At 36.6% G+C, this 16315-nt stretch overlaps 3 non-coding genes across 3 annotated transcripts; all 3 read right to left on the reverse strand.

The window, feature by feature from the left end:
• Positions 1 to 12741: 12741 nt before the first annotated feature.
• TRNAS-AGA lies at positions 12742 to 12823 on the reverse strand. Its single transcript has one exon. It is a non-coding gene; the product is annotated as a tRNA-Ser (tRNA).
• Positions 12824 to 14324: 1501 nt separating this feature from the next.
• TRNAS-AGA lies at positions 14325 to 14406 on the reverse strand. Its single transcript has one exon. It is a non-coding gene; the product is annotated as a tRNA-Ser (tRNA).
• A 1209-nt stretch (positions 14407 to 15615) lies between these two features.
• TRNAS-AGA lies at positions 15616 to 15697 on the reverse strand. The gene has a single exon. It is a non-coding gene; the product is annotated as a tRNA-Ser (tRNA).
• Positions 15698 to 16315: the final 618 nt, after the last annotated feature.

Here is a 16315-nt window from a genome sequence, read left to right on the forward strand (position 1 = left end):
CACACGTACAATTGATTAGTCGACAAACGTGCCTCTATACATGTGGAGAGAGAGCCCCGAACTTTATTTCCACATGAGCAACACATGTTCCATGGGAATAGGAAAATATGAAAAAGACTTGGAAAAAAGTGAAGAGAATGAATAAATTCAAACCAGATTTCATACATATGACTTTGTTCATGTTTTTTTAAGGTTCAATTTTGTGTTTGTTAACCTAAAGTTTTAATATGATATATAACTTAGTGTTACATTAATATTTTCATTTAAGTAAACTAAAACTTCCTCCATAATAAGTTTAAACTATATAACAAACACAAATGTAAATACAATTTTTTATAGTTTGAAGAATATTATAATCTAAAATATTAAAATTAGTCTTTATAATATGCAAAATTGTGATAAATAGTTGGTACAATAAAGTCTATTTAAGATGGTTTTTATGGAAAATCATATATGAAATTTTATTAAAAATAATAATAAATAAATAAAATAAAAATAAAGGCAATTAACTCCAAAATTATTATTGTCATAAAATATTAATTTAAAAATCATATTTTGAGGTATGATGGTCCACAAATTTTTTTGGAGAGAGAAACGATATTGGTGGATGAAGGTTGGTAGGGATATGATGTTAAGAGAATCAACTACCTATTCACTTTTTCATTAAAATCTTTGGATTTTTTTTTTTTTTTTTTTTTTTTTTTTTTTTTGTATCACGAGCATCGTATGATAATAGATTCGATGTATCCCGATATTAATTAGGACTGAAACTAAGGTAAAATTAATTAATTTTCTTAATCCAAAAATATTTTAACTTTTGTAATGATCCGAACTCTAAATAATGATAATTTATATTTTAATCTTAATTGTTAGATTTATTTTTAATTAAGGTTGAAATTTTTATTGTCATTTAAAATAGATATGGACGATTAAAATTGGTCGGATTTGTTGGACTTGAGCATGTGTACACTTCTATTGATTATCAAGGCTAAGACAGTTGATTAGGAGTTGATAATGCAGGAATCTGTCGTTGTTGAACTCCAAGGGACGAAGAGAATAGTTTGAGACCCTAATTAGATATGATGATACTAAAGCGAACCATGATGAAACCGTTAAGTCAATATAGAGTTGAATTAGGCATAATTAGATGCCCCTTGAACCCTATGGCTCGTTTAAGATGAAAATGTATGATTCGACTGTCTGCAAACATGTAGACGATTAGATCTACATGTGTACCATTATGGTGTCATTAGTTACCATGTACATTCAAGGTGCAAACGTGTTAGATAATTTAGTCGGGTAGGTTCTCAATCTCTAATTATGACCCACAATTGGCATCATTGAACTTTTGATAATGTATGCATTACATGAGGATGATTGTGGGAAAACCCTAGTAGTGAACTCCCCTCAATTGACGAGGGTTCTCTTAGTATACAATATATGACACTATTAGATGGGCTTTAGTTAGTGCATAAGAGCATCGACCTACATTCGTATCATGATGAACAAGTCAGTAGATGAAGAGTCGTAGTCTTGGGCTGACGAAACCTTAAATACCATGAGATGAACATTAATACCTTAAGGGTACCATGTGTAAATTATTGAGGGAGTTCTAATTACACTCAATGTCGCACTTGCCGAACCTCATCTGGAGAGCACACATTGCACTTAATAATGAAATTGATTAAGCATCATGGAGAAGAACTAGCTAGCACTTGATAGTATCATCAAGGAGTCTACTAGGGAGATTCGACACAGAAGACATGGTCCATATCGATTCAAGGAACCTTAAATTACGTACATTAAAATTTTATTATTTTTTTAAGTAATGTTTTAATCGAGAATCAATAAATATTAAAATAAATCATATAAACGTATACTAATTGAATTGAAACCGAATAATATATATATAATTTGGTGTGTGTGGAAGGAAATCCAATTAATCCACGCCATTCCCACGTTATTTCTTACCTAATTTCCTTGGCTCTTTCCATCTCAAGATTGTGACAAGCTCAAACTCCATCTCCCTCTATTTAATTATACTTTATAGCATCAATAATTTCAATTAATTAATTAATATAATATAATAAAACGGCATTATTTTAAGGTGTTGGGTCTCCAAGTCTCATGTCTAATAAATAATTGTTCGAACATTAAAATATAATAGCTATGGAGAGTTCGAAATATTATTTTATTATTTAAGAACAACACAATAAATATAAATAAATAAAATTTGTCCAGACAACAGAAGAAAAGAACCGTCTATAGTTTAGAAAAATAAAGGTATCGATCCCTTTCATAAAAATTAAAAAAGATAAAAGAGAGATGGATTGATTAGATAAGAACGGAAATAGAAGAGTTTTTGGATGAAAAAAAATGCACGAATTAAGGAAGGCTTTGTGTGCAAACTTCACCTAATACTTATCTTAATTTCAAACTTCACCTAATACTTATCTTAATTTAATAATCTATGGTTTGTCACATGGGATCACCATAGTTTGCTCATAGCATTAACCAAACTTTGTATTTTTACTACTTTCCCATACCAAACCTCTTTCTTTCCTTAAAAACATTTTATTTTAATATTATTATATTTATTCAATTAGTTTTGTTATTTAATAATTTTATTGCTTCAGAATTGCTAATAATTTAATATGTAACGACCCAGATCCACAGCTAGCTGATATTGTTCTCTTTGGGCTTTTCCTTTCGAGCTTCCCCTCGAGGCTTTAAAACACGTCTGCTAGGGGAAGGTTTCCACACCCTTATAAAGGGTGTTTTGTTCTCCTCCCCAACCAATGTGGGACACACAATCCACCTCCCCCCCATTCGGAGTCCAGCGTCTTCGCTGGCACTCGTTCGTTTCTCCAATCGATGTGGGACCCCCTCCCACATTGATTAGGGAGGAGAACAAAACACTTTTTATAAGGGCGTGGAAACATTTCCCTAACATACGCGTTTTAAAAGCCTTGAGGGGAAACCCAAAAGAGAAAGTCCAAAGAAGACAATATCTGTTAGCGGTGGATCTGTGTCGTTACATATTATTTTTAGAGATGTCCGTTTAATTTGATTGGAGTTCTGTAAGAATACCACTAAAATAAAATCTTTGTTTAAATAAGGAACGAGAGAGAGAATGAGGAATTTTTATTTCGATTGGGGATCCTTCATCCCCGTCCCTGCCACTGGCCCTAATCCTTCCCAATCCTCGTCCCACTCCACGTTCGGTATGTATCTCATATTTTTTTTTATGAAAAATTTCAAAATTGTATTCTTTATTCGTTAAAAAAAAAACATATTTGTTTTTTTAAGAAGGCTAACTGGGCTTGAGAAGGCTAATTGGGCCTACATAATTTTTTTTTAAAAAAAAAACATATTTGTTTGGTTATGTTAGTTTAGAGGAAAGAAGGCAGGTTAGTTTATGGGTTTAGAGTTTAGGGTTTAGTTAGATCGTACCGTTTGTACCATAACCCTTATGATCATATAGTCAACAATTATTTAGTACATCATAGATCAATGATGGTTCTTGTGATGCTAGTGAGAATTGATAATGAATTGATGGTCATTTAGATGGTGGTGGACATTGATAATAACATCATGGTGTTGCACTCTTCAACGTAACTCATGTTGAGTGTACATTACTAAATGAACATAAACATTCTAGAAGAACACGTTCTAGTGGACGTTCAGAAAACTCATCGTTCCCGACTTTCTCAAATTGATCCTCATGGAATGTGCTTGTTAAATCAATAGTGCTTAGACTTTCATCTTTGTCGTGATCACTATAGGTAACATAACATTCTTATCAAGTGTAGATAATGAGCTAATTTTTTTTTTTTTTTGTTAGAGTTTCACATTGGTTAATTAAGGGAAATATCATGAATATGTTAGTAAGAGACACTATCTTTATTGGTATGTGTAACGACCCTAAATTTCCACATATCTAGAGTCGTCACTAACGTCTCATGCTTATCTCTAATGCAAAATATAACTTTAAGAATGTCCATCTTTATTAGCGAAAAAATTTAAAACTTCAAAATACGTTAAAACATTAGAAAATACTGCCGGACTTACGTGTTTCAAACATCATGCTGGAGTTCAAAAATAAAATAAAACAATTACAAATTAAATAATTTAAATAAATGAAATGCAAACACCCTATCCTAACCAAGAATAGGAATTTTTAATATGCAACTATCCTATGCACGTGCCACAGTCTCTGGTCACGATGCTGCCGTCAACCGTACTTGGGCGCCTTGCCTTTACCTAAAAAACAATATGGCACACGACCTGAGTATTACTCAGTAAGTGACTCCACTATAGGGGCCATGATAATGCAAACACATGCAATCATGAATTAAGGACCTATCTCTAATCATCTTAAGGGTGGCCTCTAGTCTCGGACAAATTGGATGTGTAGTACGTCCCTACACACGACTCACACGTGCGAGTGTGAATCCCCAGGGCGCTCACACACCCCTTGGACCCTCTGGTCAAGCTAATCTGTAGCGACGTCTAGAGGTCAGCATAGTATTATGCGCCTCATGAACACCCTCATTTGTGTGCATTCGCGCTCTGGTGCGCGTCCGCACTCATCATCTTTAGGGGAAGTAGCCCTATGCTTATGAACATACAATATGCATGAGGTCCCTCTAAGTTCAATTATACATCTCTTCTGACACAACCCTCTAGTCTCATCTCTTGGTTACACTATGTAACACGCGCTCGTAGATATTTACATTAATATCATTTTCATACTCTTAGGGTTGTGTCCTATGTGGATCTAACGACATGATGCAATATGGCAAACAACATCATAAGGCATGTTCAACATGGAAAACATCATCATGTTAATAACATCGTCATGCATACATCATACTCATCATAGAAGCCATTAAGTGCATCAAATATAACATGTACGTCATGCATCGAAGCATAAATAACGTACATTTAACATTCATCACAACACAACGTCATACTCATACATCATCATAATTCAAACAATCTTTATGTCAAAATTAGTGCAACATATTTTAAGATGGAATTCATCCTCATCAGTCGAATAGTTATTTAAGCCGAGCTTCCGTAGTAATGGTTATTTCAAATAGAGTTTTTGTAGGAGCTATTTATAGCATTTACTTTTGTTTAAATAGGAGCCCTTGGCTGAGTTAAACATAAGCCTCAGTAAACAGTTTATTTTATTTCAATTGTTCTTGTATCACCTCTTTGAGTAATAATAATTTCATATTTACTCACACTTTGAGAGTGAGATATTGTGACAGTTGGTATCAGAGTTAAGTTACTTCGGTTTGATATTATTACTCAACGAAATGAATGGTGGAGGTGCTTCTATGGGTATAGCTATGGAAAATCTGGTTGGCAATAACTATAGTTATTGGAAGTTATGCATGGAAGCTTATCTACAAGGACAAGATCTGTGGGATTTAATCGAAGGTGATGACATAGAAATTCCAGCCGATACTCCACAGAATGCAAAATTATTCCAACAATGGAAGATCAAATGTGGAAAAGCCTTATTTACCTTGCGAACTCTTATTAGCAAGGAATACATTGACCATGTTCGTGATTTAAAGTCACCAAAGCAAGTATGGGATACACTTCAAAAGTTGTTCACCAAGAAAAATACCGCTCGACTGCAATTTTTAGAGAATGAACTAGCTATGGTGACTCAAGGTAATTCTTCTATTGAAGAATATTTCTTGAAAGTGAAAAGTCTATGTTCTGAAATTTCAGAACTAGATGTGGAGGAGCCAGTGAGTAAAGCTTGATTACGGCGTTATCTTATTCGTGGATTACAGAAAGAGTTTATGCCCTTTGTTTCCTCAATACAAGGATGGGCAAATCAGCCTCCAGTAATTGAACTGGAGAATCTTCTTTCCAATTAGGAAGCCCTGATTAAGCAAATGACCAACAACAATGAGTTTTCCCAAAAGTTAGAAGATGTCTTGTATGTCAAAGATCAAAGGAGACAAAATTTTCATTCAAAGCCTTCATCTAGCAATGGGAATCAATTCAGAAATGAGTCGTCAAGAAAGCTATTTAAAGCTTGTTACAGGTGTGGAAAACTAGGCCACTTTAAACAAGATTGTCAGGCGAAAGTGGTGTGTGATCGTTGCGGAAAGCCAGGCCATATTAAGCCGAATTGCCGAGTCAAAATCCAGGAATCAGAAGCAAATGCTGTACATGAAAGTAAGAATTCATCAGATTCAATTTGGGAATACTGCTTAACCACTGAGGTTCTTGATTAGCCAACAAACGTGACTTCAGCCGTATATCAAGATGATGTCTCTACAGGTGATCAAAATTCTAATTTCACTACTTACGCTTCTGAATTTGATTCTCTCCAAATTTCGCCTCTGCACTCTTTTTTTTTACTCCGATGCCAATTCTGCTGCCCCTGGTGACCCTTCTGGTTATTTCATGGCCTTGGGTTTGGGATTCGATGAAAATGAAGATTTCGAACTAACCTTTGATGATCTTGACACCTTTGAGGCTGACGATTTTCTCATCTCTGAAGATTTGGATCAAACTACCAATTTGTTAGACTTGCAGGTTGACTGGGAAGCTTCTAAGGGCGCTGCTGTTCATGTTTGCAGCTTTGCATGCTCTCCAGGATTCGGGAATTGTTCATGTTTGCAGCTTTGCATGCTCTCCAGGATTCGGGAGCTCTGCGGTTTCATGCAAGCAGTTCCCCAATGAAGGTGAGTTTCTAGGGAGCTCTGCGGTTTCATGCAACCAGTCCTCCAATGAAGGTGAGTTTCTAGATTATCAATCTTCTGAATTAAGAACTGTAGATAGCGAGTGTTTTTCGACCCATTCTGGTGGATGGGACTCAAAGAGTTCGAGGACTGTAAATTGTCCTTCTCCAGAGCATGGTGGCAGTGGTAGTGATCATGAACTCTAATTCGAACTAGATCCGAAATCTACCAATCCCCAATTGAGTTCTTGGGCTCTAAATGAGGATGAAAAGAAGAGTAAAGGGCCCAAAAAAAGGGAGGAAGGAGAATTAGAACTTGACCTTGAGGTTGAAACTGCGCTTGCATCTGAACCTGAATCGAATCGTGAACCCAAACCAGATCCGAAATCGAAAACTGGATGTGAAGCTGAATCGTTTCCTGAGAGTGAAGACAAATGGGTAGAAGAAAGCATTTGGAGTCTGATAAGGTCAAAGATAGGTTGAAAGTGAGAATCTAGACCAAGTTCAGCAAGGCAGTGTTGTAATAGAAGTTGAGTTCTTGGAGAAGAGCATGGATGTGGCTAAAGAGATAGAAGCTAGCAGTGATGACGCTGGTTTATCAGAAAGTCGAGATGTATCGATTATTTTGGGGAATTATACCAAGGATGAACGTGATGTTGTGGCTGACGAAAGCGACAAATTGGAAGACAATTTGATTGGTGAAAGAGAACAAGATAATGGGATGGATGACAAGAACTCGTTAGAATCTTTAGTTCAGTTGGATGACGAGTGCAAGGAAAGCAAGGGCATCGATCACGAAGTGAAGACCAAGGATTTTGATATATCAGATAAAGAGGTAGAAAAAGAAATGTCAGATCAAGAGACAACAAAAACTACTAAGGCACTTGCCAAAGTGAAGTTTGAACTCTTTCGTAAAGACTCTCGGAGTTATTAAGAAATAAGCTCGCACTAAGCGAGGCTGTCAAAATTAGTGCAACCTATTTTAAGATGAAATTCATCCGGAATAGTTATTTCAGTCGAGCTTTGGTAGGAATGGTTATTTCAAATAGAGTTCTTGTAGAAGCTATTTATAGCATTTACTTTTGTTTAAATAGGAGCGGTTGGCTGAGTTAAACACAAGCCTCAGAAAACAGTTTATTTTATTTCAATTGTCCTTGTATCACCCTCCTTGAGTAATAATAATTTCATATTTACTCACACTTTGAGCGTGAGATATTGTGACATCTTTAGCCCATTCTTAGTAAAGCCACTTACTTGGTTGGCCTTAGCGGGAGTACTCCCTACCTTAATTGACGTAAGCTCCCATTCCTTGAGAGCTACTCCAAATGTTGCCAGAGTTCTATTTCAATTGTCCTTGTATCACCCTCCTTGAGTAATAATAATTTCATATTTACTCACACTTTGAGCGTGAGATATTGTGACATCTTTAGCCCATCCTATGGTAAAGCCACTTACTTGGTTGGCCTTAGCGGGAGTACTCCCTACCTTAATTGACGTAAGCTCCCATTCCTTGAGAGCTACTCCAAATGTTGCCAGAGTTCGCTTCCTATCACACCGTTCGTTATCTTTTGTTAGTATTTCATATTTTAATTAATAATCCAACTAACAATATGACATATGACTCTACAACGACCTCAGTAAAAATCGAATTCCATGTTTTCATTGTTTCTAAATTGTATTGGGTAATAAACTTCATGCTATTTGGATCATTCCATTCAAATATGGTTCATAATAATATTATATTTAATGGGTACAAATTATAATAATTTCTCATATTTTCCATTTTTTCTTCTCTCACCTATCTCCTTGATTATATTTTGGTTAAGTTTACCATCATTCGAATTGGGAGTTTAATTGATTCCGATTTTCTTTTCCTTTCTTTTCTAAAAATATTGGTGAATCATCATTTTTTTTAATTCGTACTTGACATTTTCAATATTTTCATTTCTTTCCTAAAAAATGTCTATGCAATTAAGGAGAGTCTCATTTTCTTCTTTCTTAAAACCTATATTAACGGAGGCAATTTTTTAAATCCATTAATTTTCTTTTCTTTTTTAAAATCTTCCTCTCTTTCAATTTTTTTTTTTTTTTTTTTTTTTTGAGTTCTTATTCCTTACTAATTCTATTATCCTATCTAATTCTTTTAACTCGATTAAGTAGTTTAATTACCAGGTTTTTCAGAGGCTTTGTTATTTACCATAGTTCTATTAAAAGATTTTCGATTGATTTTGTTGTTTCTAAATTCTCTCTGTATTTTTTTTTTCTCTTTGATTTGGAAATCTCTAGGTTTCTTTCTCTCTCTTTCTTTCTTTCCCTCTTTTGATTATTTGATCTATTTTCCAATCTTCCTCTCTTTCTTTTCCAAATTTCAATCAACTCTTTTGTTAGATGCCATAATTTCTAACTCAAATCTAAATAATTGCAACAAATTAATATCTTTCATAAAACTAATCTTTTGAAGTCTCTCTTCTATTATCTGTCTAACTATCTCCCTTATCTGTCTTTCTTCTTGCTAGAAAATCTTTTCTTTCTTTTTATGTTTTGTTTGCAAAATTATTGATCTCTACCAGAGAGATATTTTAGGGTAGGGTGGAGAGATTAAGGGAGGGGTGGTCACTTTTTTTTTCTTCCTTATTTTATTATTTTTATTTTCCTATTATTATTATTATTATTATTATTATTATTATAATATATAACCTAACAGGCCGTTGTACGAGACCTTTTGAGAAACCAAAAGTAAAACCATGAGAGCTTAAACTCAAAGTGAACAATATCATATAATTATGGAGGGTCGATGGTATTAGCTTAGCCATGAAAATAAAATTCTCAAGTATCAAATGAAGAAGTTGTGAGTCTCGAACGTGTAGTGATAGTAATGATTATATGCCTTAAGAGTCAACAAAAAAGTTGTGAACTTTCAAGATGTCTCTGTGAATCTTGAAGGTGCAGTCAGGTGAATATCCATGGAAGAGCTCTATTGCACAAGAAATGTACTCCAAAGAAGACAAGACAACTAGAATAGTGCTAGACGAGATAGATAAGGAGAAGTTCAATGGTGTATTTTGTTCAAGGGGAGGAGGATTGTTAGAATCTCACGTTAGCAAATTAAGAGGAAGATTTTAAGTATATAAGTAAGGAAAAGTTATCTTCAAAGTTGATAATATCATACCAATGTGAAGGGTCGTTGTCCCTATCAATTGTTTTAACTGATGGAATAGAGGCATGATGTTGAGCTTCCAATGGTTCAGAATATCATGAGTAATATTCACTACATTCATTTCCTTCGTTGTGACTGTTTAAAAAAAAAAAAAAGACTCTTAAGAAAGACATAAAATAGTCAATACTTGGTTATATGACTATTACAACCATGACTAAGGGATCCTCCTCTTACCTTCCATTGTGGTCTTCGATTACTCTCAAAGGTATACTTTAGAACTACGACAGTTTATGAAGAGTTTAATGGTGTTTGTTTTTTCTAGGGGAGGATAAATAGAGTTTATCATTGGCAAATCTTAGGTATACAAGTAAAGAGAGGTTATCCTCAAAATAGACGATATCATAACAATATGAAGGGTCTTTATTCTTATTAATTGTTTGAACGGATTGAAATCTGTTCCGTGTATTTTCTGAGCTCGATTCCTTCTACAAAACTGTGGGTGACTTTATGTTGAATGTGTAGGAATTGGTTTGAGGGAAATCGGTTGAGTGTAGCTCCCCAATTTCCTAAAAAACAGTGAGTTAAAAGCTCAATTGTTCTTAGCTTGTTTCTTGAGATTTCGAGACTCTTCTCTCGAATGGAAGGCCCAGAAGGAATGCCCTAACCTCTTTATAACCCACAACTCCACTGCCTTTGATTTCTACAGAAGCTGCACGCATCCGTACCTGAAACGTCAAGGTGAAAGATACAATTTTTGCCCAACTCAGCCGTCGGATGAGATCGTGGCACTCTCGTATGGACTTAGGTTCAATTTTGGAAGACATGGACGGTTGGATGTCCACCAATTTAGAACGAAAAATTCAAGGGACAGATCTACGTGAAATTCATGGATTTTAGTGCTACTTTTTCAAATTTTTTTGTTATCGTGGCTTTTTATATCACCTTCTAACATCAAGAAATCTTTTTATTCGTGAAATCTTTTTTTTTTTTATCAACTTCTAACATCAAGAAATCTTTTTATACCGGACTATTTTTAAATTAAACGTGAAATCTTTTTTTATCAACTTCGCGGCAGGATTCAAATCTGCGCAGGCAAAGCCCACATGATTTCTAGTCATGCAAGATAATCACTCCGGCATGCTCACTTGATGAGCCCTGACATACACAAAGTTCTGAGAATTGGTTTCGGCCAATTCGGTAAGCTGTACAAAAAGATATCACTCGTAGAAGAAGGATGATCACTCACCTATTGTGAACCTAGAATCCGTTTCCTCTTTCCTTCTCCGATCAGGGGGTTAGAGAGCTTATCTCCCTTCGTTAGGCTAATCCAGACCTCCTCAGCTTTTGATTCCTTGATTCCTTTATGAAAAATTCAATTAGTCTCTACGAAGCTAAAGGAATTAGTCTTCAAGCAGCGTCATTGAGTATAGAGAGGGTTTTTTTTTTTAATTTTCAAAAACTGACCACAAACTTACCCTAAAAGCTTGAACTAAAAAAATCTCTCCCTCTCCCTTTTCAAGAGCTTACTAGCCCTTGAGCTCTTCTTCACGCTTACTCCTTAGGTTCCTAGACACTCAATGGACACGAGCTTAAGGGAAAAATTTATCTATAGTGCTCGAATTATATTTTCAAAGTTTCTCCAAAACCACATTCAAGAACTCGATTGGGGAAATCTGTTCCATGCATTTCCTGCGCTCGGTCCCTTCTACAAAAGTGTGGATAACTTTATGTTGAAGTGTAGGAATTGGTTTGAGGGAAATCGGTTGAGTGTAGCTCCCCAATTTTCTAAACATTGAGTTGAATACTCGAATTGTTCTTGCTTGTTTCTTGAGATTTCGGGACTCTTCTCTCAAATTAAAGGCCCAGAATGATAACCTCTTTATAACTCGCCACTCCACTGCCTTTGATTTCTCCAGAAACTGCACGCATCCTTACTTGAAACATCGAGGTGAAAGATACGATTTTTGCCCAGCTCAGCCGTCGGATGAGATCGTGGCAGTCTCGTATGGACCTAGGTTCAATTTTGGATGACATGGACGTTGGATCCCCACCAATTTGGAATGAAAAATTCAAGGGGCAGATCTACGTGAAATCCTTCGACTTTAGTGCTACTTTTTCAAATTTTTTGTTTTCTAGGCTTTTTATCACCTTCTAACATCAAGAAATTTTTTTCTATACCGGCACGTTTTAAAATTAAATTTTACTCTATACGAAATGTGCAATTCCCATCCAGTCCTCACCCAAATAAAAAAAATAACTTTATACGATTTTTGCCCAGCTCAACCGTCGGATGAGATCGTGGAAGTCTCGTATGGACCTAGGTTCAATTTTGGATGACATGGACGTTGGATCCCCACCAATTTGGAATGAAAAATTCAAGGGGCAGATCTACTTGAAATCCTCCGACTTTAGTGCTACTTTTTAAAAAAATTTGTTTTCTAGGCTTTTTATCACCTTCTAACATCAAGAAATTTTTTTCTATACGGTCACGTTTTAAAATTAAATTTTACTCTATACGAACTGTGCAATTCCCGTCCAGTCCTCACCCCAGTAAAAAAAATAACTTTATACGTTGGATCCCCACCAATTTGGAATGAAAAATTCAAGGGGCAGATCTACGTGAAATCCTTCGACTTTATCCCCACCAATTTGGAATGAAAAATTCAAGGGGCAGATCTACGTGAAAAATTCAAGGGGCAGATCTACGTGAAATCCTTCGACTTTATCCCCACCAATTTGGAATGAAAAATTCAAGGGGCAGATCTACGTGAAATCCTTCGACTTTATCCCCACCAATTTGGAATGAAAAATTCAAGGGGCAGATTTCTATACGGGCACGTTTTAAAATTAAATTTTACTCTATACGAAATGTGCACAGCAAGATTCGAACCTGCGCGAGCAAAGCCCACATGATTTCTGGTCATGCCCAATAACCACTCCGGCACGCCCACTTGATCAGCCTTGGCACACACAAAGGTGCTGGAATTGGTTTCGGCAAATTCGGTAAGCTGTACAGAAAGATATCACTCGGGGAAGTAGGATGATCACTCACCTATTGTGAACCTAGAATCTGTTTCCTCTTTCCTTCCTCGATCAGGGGGTTGGAGAGCTAATCTCCCTTCGTCGTCTTCAGCAAAGTTCTTCATTTTCATCCCACGAATCTATTGGTATAAAGGCTTGTGGATGAATCACACTATGGAGCTTCAATTTTGGGGTCAAAGCTTTCTCGTTTATGGGTTCCAAAAACAAGAAAAATCATCCTCTTGGTCAGGCTAATCCAGACCTCCTCAGCTCTTGATTCCTTTATGAAAAATTCAATAAGTCTCTACGAAGCTAAAGGAATTGGTCTTCACGCAGCGTCATTGAGTATAGAGAGGGATTTTTTTAATTTTCAAAAACCGACCAAAAACTTACCCAAGAAGCTTGAACTAAAAAAAATCTCTCCCTCTCCCTTTTCAAGAGCTTACTAGCCCTCAAGCTCTTCTTCACGCTTACTCATTAGGTTCCTAGAAACTGAATGGACACGAGCTTAAGGGAAAAATTTATCTATAGTGCTCGAATTATATTTTCAAAGTTTCTCCAAAACCACATTCAAGAACTCGATTGGGTAAATCTGTTCCGTGCATTTCCTGCGCTCGATCCCTTCTACAAAAGTGTGGGTAACTTTATGTTGAACGTGTAGGAATTGGTTTGAGGGAAATCGGTTGAGTGTAGCTCCCCAATTTTCTAAACAACAGTGAGTTAAAAACTCGAATTGTTCGTGCTTGTTTCTTGATATTTCGGGACTCTTCTCTCGAATTAAAGGTCCAGAATGATTGTCCTAACCTCTTTATAACCCGCCACTCCACTGCCTTTGATTTCTCCAGAAGCTGCACGCATCCTTTCCTGAAACATCGAGGTGAAAGATACGCTTTTTGACCAGCTCAACCGTCGAATGAGATCGTGGCAGTCTCGTATGGACCTAGGTTCAATTTTGGATGACATGGACGGTTGGATCCCCACCAATTTGGAATGAAAAATTCAAGGGTGAAATCCTTGGACTTTAGTGCTACTTTTTCAAGTTCAATTTTGGATGACATGGACGGTTGGATCCCCGCCAATTTGGAATGAAAAATTCAAGGGTGAAATCCTTGGACTTTAGTGCTACTTTTTCAAATTTTTTGGTTTCGTGGCTTTTTATCACATTCTAAAAACTTTGTGCAATTCCCGTCTAGTCCTCACACTTTTTCAAATTTTTTGTTTTCGTGGCTTTTTATCACATTCTAAAAACTTTGTGCAATTCCCGTCCAGTCCTCACACTTTTTCAAATATTTTGTTTTCGTGGCTTTTTATCACATTCTAAAAACTTTAGTGCTACTTTTTCATATTTTTTGAAATTTTTTTCTTGAATTTTACTCTATATGAAATGTGCAATTCTCGTCCAGTCCTCACCCCAGCAAGAAAAATGAAAGTCGTGAGCGGCAGGATTCGAACCTGCGCGGGCAAAGCCCACATGATTTCTAGTCATGCCCGATAACCACTCCGGCACGCCCACTTGATGAGCCTTGGCATACACAAAGGTGTGGGAATTGGTTTCGGCCAATTCGGTAAGCTGTACAGAAAGATATCACTCGGGGAAGAAGGATGATCACTCACCTATTGTGAACCTAGAATCCGTTTCCTCTTTCCTTCTCCGATCAGGGGGTTAGAGAGCTTATCTCCCTTCGTCGTCTTCAACAATGTTCTTCATTTTCTTCCCACGAATCTATTGGTATAAAGGCTCGTGGATGAATCACACTATGGAGCTTCAATTTTGGGGTCAAAGCTTTCCGATTTATGGGTTCCAAAAACAAGAAAAATCATCCTCTTGGTCAGGCTAATCCTGACCTCCTCAGCTATTGATTCCTTTATGAAAAATTCAATTAGTCTCTACGAAGCTAAAGGAATTGGTCTTCACGCAGCGTCATTGAGTATAGAGAGGGATTTTTTCAATTTTTAAAAACCGACAAAAAACTTACCCTAAAAGCTTGAACTAAAAAAAATCTCTCCCCCTCCCTTTTCAAGAGCTTACTAGCCCTCGAGCTCTTCTTCACGCTTACTCCTTAGGTTCCTAGAAACTCAATGGACACGAGCTTAAGGGAAAAATTTATGTATAGTGCTCGAATTATATTTTCAAAGTTTCTCCAAAACCACATTCAAGAACTCGATTGGGGAAATCTGTTCCGTGCATTTTCTGCGCTCGATCCCTTCTACAAAAGTGTGGGTAACTTTATGTTGAACGTGTAGGAATTGGTTTGAGGGAAATCGGTTGAGTGTAGCTCCCCAATTTTCTAAACAACAGTGAGTTAAAAACTCGAATTGTTCTTGCTTGTTTCTTGAGATTTCTGGACTCTTCTCTCGAATTAAAGGCCCAGAATGATTGCCCTAACCTCTTTATAACCCGCCAGTCCACTGCCTTTGATTTCTCCAGAAGCTGCACGCATCCTTACCTGAAACATCGAGGTGAAAGATACGATTTTTGCCCAGCTCAACCGTCGGATGAGATCGTGGCAGTCTCGTATGGACCTAGGTTCAATTTTGGATGACATGGACGGTTGGATCCCCACCAATTTGGAATGAAAAATTCAAGGGTGAAATCCTTGGACTTTAGTGCTACTTTTATCAATAAATTTTTTTCTATACGGCACGTTTTAAAATTAAATTTTACTCTATACGAAATGTGCAATTCCCGTCCAGTCCTCACCCTAGCAAGAAAAATGAAAGTCGTGAGCGGCAGGATTCGAACCTGCGCGAGCAAAGCCCACATGATTTCTAGTCATTCTCAATAACCACTCCGGCACGCCCACTTGATGAGCCCTAGCATACACAAAGGTGTGGGAATTGGTTTCGGCCAATTCGGTAAGCTGTACAGAAAGATATCAATCGGGGAAGAAGGATGATCACTCACTTATTGTGAACCTAGAATCCGTTTCCTCTTTCCTTCTTCGATCAGGGGGTTAGAGAGCTTATCTCCCTTCGTCGTCTTCAGCAATGTTCTTCATTTTCTTCCCACGAATCTATTGGTATAAAGGCTCGTGGATGAATCACACTATGGAGCTTCAATTTTGGGGCCAAAGCTTTCCGGTTTATGGGTTCCAAAAACAAGAAAAATCATCCTCTTGGTCAGGCTAATCCAGACCTCCTCAGCTATTGATTTCTTTATGAAAAATTCAATTAGTCTCTACGAAGCTAAAGGAATTGGTCTTCACGCAGCGTCATTGAGTATAGAGAGGGATTTTTTTAATTTTTAAAAACCAACAAAAAACTTACCGTAAAAGCTTGAACTAAAAAAAATCTCTCCCTCTCCCTTTTCAAGAGCTTACTAGCCCTCGAGCTCTTCTTCACGCTTACTCCTTAGGTTCCTAGAAACTCAATGGACACGAGCTTAAGGAAAAAATTTATCTATAGTGCTCGAATTATATTTT

This window comes from Cucurbita moschata, unplaced genomic scaffold (assembly GCF_002738365.1).
Source record: "Cucurbita moschata cultivar Rifu unplaced genomic scaffold, Cmos_1.0 Cmo_Scf00014, whole genome shotgun sequence".
NCBI classification, from domain to species: Eukaryota; Viridiplantae; Streptophyta; class Magnoliopsida; order Cucurbitales; family Cucurbitaceae; genus Cucurbita; species Cucurbita moschata.